The sequence below is a fragment of the Prosopis cineraria genome, unplaced genomic scaffold (assembly GCF_029017545.1).
Source record: "Prosopis cineraria cultivar Desert tree isolate PC_DT_omini unplaced genomic scaffold, ASM2901754v1 PC339, whole genome shotgun sequence".
Taxonomy (NCBI): domain Eukaryota; kingdom Viridiplantae; phylum Streptophyta; class Magnoliopsida; order Fabales; family Fabaceae; genus Prosopis; species Prosopis cineraria.
Window position 1 is genome coordinate 23,115 of NW_026555666.1, and position 3,302 is coordinate 26,416.

The window sequence follows — 3,302 nt, forward strand, 5'->3', positions numbered from 1 at the left end:
AGTGGATACAAGATGACCCATGCGTGATTTGTAAGGTGTAAGGATCACACCATTCTATGTAATAAACCAGGCGTGGATCCCTTAGTCTCTCACATGTGAAATAGCTAGTAGAATGCCAAAGCTATTCTAGATGACAAATCACACGTGAAACTAACTTTTACTCACGCAGATCATGCATAGATCTAAAGTACATTCACACATGGATAGCATGATAGAAACACTTTATTCATTAAAGTGACAAATCATGCTTAAGTATATTATAAATTAAGCTTGAATTGGCTTGATTGACTTTAAGCTCTTTTATGCCAGATTTGTGTCAAGTAATCAAGTGACAAATCAAGCATTAAAATTCTCATTCCAAGCATGAATTGTTAGTTCTACTAAATGCAATCTGATGCTATATGACAATTCAAGTATGTGTGTAAATACCTTTCAAGCATGAATTAGAGCACAGCAGCTTCATCATGACATCTTTCATGCATAGGTGACAAATCACATATGGATAATTTTTGATTTAGGCTTGAAACGTCATGCAATATGCCTAAAGTGACAAATCAAGTATGAATCACTCCTGATTCAAGCTTGAAATGTCATGCAGAGTAAAGCTCAATTTCTATAATCTAATTCAAGCATAACTTACTTTTCTTTCAAACTTGAATTGACAAAGACAAGTCCTATAATTAAAGACAAAGATCATTTTATGTGGATTATTCTAGATCAAGCTTGAAATATACAATTTAACATAAGTGCACTCTAAATATATGACAATTAAGATCAATGGACTTATGAGCCTAAGAGCTTAAGGAAGATGTATTCATTTTAAATAAATGATATTGTGATTAAGGTCTTATATTTTTCACATTAAATCTAAAATAAATAAATAAATTAAACCTATAAAACTTCTTCTTCTCTTGATTCTTCATATTGTTAAAGGTTTTGTTACATCCATGGATCTTGATATTTGTACAAGTAATAAATACCTTTTCTTTTGGTTTTGTAATCATCAAAATACATAGTTCAATACTTTTTACTATGGTTACAATAGCCTAACTAAGAAGTAAGGAGGAGTGCATGAGGTTCAAGAAGGAGGAATGCAAGCCAAACATATCAAGAACAGCGTGCTCAAAGATCCATTATAAGGGATTGGAGGTTTAATGACTAGGGCTAAGACCAAAGCTATGAAGGAACTCTTAATAGATTGATTCAAGACTTTATTAAAGCCAAGCTCATGCCCAATAAAGAGGTCTAAGGTGCCATCTTCATCCATTGGTATCCAAGACAATTTGTCACATGAAAGCTTGGAGTCAAGATTGGATCTTTAACTAGTCAAGCAAGCATTGATTGCTAGATTAGTTTCCTTAGCTAGTAGTTTCCTACAGTCATTTTTTTTGTTTTTGTTCTTCTTTATGTTTCTTCTTGATTTCATTTCTTATTCATTGTTACTTCTAGTTTTCCACTTCTACTTTATTCTTTATTCTTGTTTGTGTAATACTTGATAACTATGCAACAATCCGTTAGAATTTGGAAGGTGTACTTCTAAGTGCAAGTAGGAATTTCCGCTTCAGGTTATTCATGAAATTGGTGTAGAAAATATTCTTTACACCGGTTGTCAACAGAATAGGTATAGAAAGTGTTATAACAAGTCAATTTATTTGTGAAAATGCCACTACAAATACTTTTTAGATTGGTTCTTTTTTACCTGGTATAGAAAGCAGGTGTAAAAGCTATTTTTTATAGTAGTGAAATTGGTTTTGGTCTTATTAATGATGATTACAATGTAGACTTGATCTAATACAGTGCATCATTCCAAGCCTAATTTGGACCTCTCTAAATGTGATTATTCACACCACATTTTCCCTTTGGAAGTTATCTTTAATTACCTTGAGTTCTGTCTTCATTTGTCACATTAATTTACTCAAGTCACAATTAAATTAAATAATCAAATAAACATAGTGTGACATTTATTTAATTATACTAAGATAGAAAATATTTAATTCATCCAAAGTATTAAAATTAAAAAGGGAAAATGAATGTGACAGCCTCGTAGAACACATAGAATACAAGTGTAGACAAGTACATACTCGAACTAAAATCAAAGGCTAATTTTAAATCCTTAGAGTGACAACCTTAACGTTGTCTTTTTCCAAGAACTCTCAACTTAGGATGAATTAATAAAAAACTACTTAGACCAATCATCTTAGTTCATTAAAAGACAAATCTCTAACTGAACCCTAATTTGGTGAAAAAGTGTATTTTATGATCAAATTACCCCTAATGCATGTGATTGAATACTTAGCCAAAATTATATTAAAAATGTGATATGAATACATATGGAGACTCTTAATGTAATATCCTCCTTGACATTACCAAACACAAAAAACATGAGACATAGGACACCATTATGATAACAGGACTAATTAAATCCTTTATATAAAGTTATCATAACTCAAGGGTTTTAGAAAATTAGTTTAAAAGATTGGGATTTCAAGAAACTCTTATTGAAAAGACATTTAAGCTCAAACTATGGTTTAAAACAAATAACACAAGATAGCAGAAACATAGGAATCAAATAACACTACAAACAAGCTTTAAAAAGAGCGTTTTGGATCACTACCAAAATGCTCCATCTGCTACGGTGCATGTGACATCCGCTGTGGTAGATGGCATAAAGACTCCATAGTCCTTGCTGTGTAATGCGTCATGGCTCACACATTTTACACCGTGATGCACCCCTACTGTCATGATAGCACTCCGGGACTACAAACAAAACAACCTAATAAAACATTTATACAACAACCAAAACAATCTAAAAACAAATTGGCCTCTAAAAGCCTAATTCCACAATGAATTCAAGGGGTGACAATAATTTATAATAAACACCATCTTGGCTATTTCAATACTTAAACAACATAAAAACATCACTTATGTAATATCCTTCGTTACTAAACACGATTAACTGACAAAAGCCAAGGTAATTAAAAGATTAGTCCTTAATTAATTACCAAGTTTGTAATTTGAAATAATGGGATCCTAAGTTTTCATAGTTTAAAATGAGTCTAAATCATTCATTAAACTTCTAATCAGAGTAAAACAATGTTTTGAAAGTACGGGATACCTTGGAGGAGTGAAAAGAGTCAAATTGAAAAATATCACAATCTTAAAAACAGAGCAGTGCCTCATGGCTCTTCACTCTTTATGTCACACGTCGTGGCATGTTTCATGTTCATGATAGAAAATTTTGCTATCACTTGTCAACAATCTTGGGCAACTTTCAGTACACCCTATTTCTCTATCTGATGTCC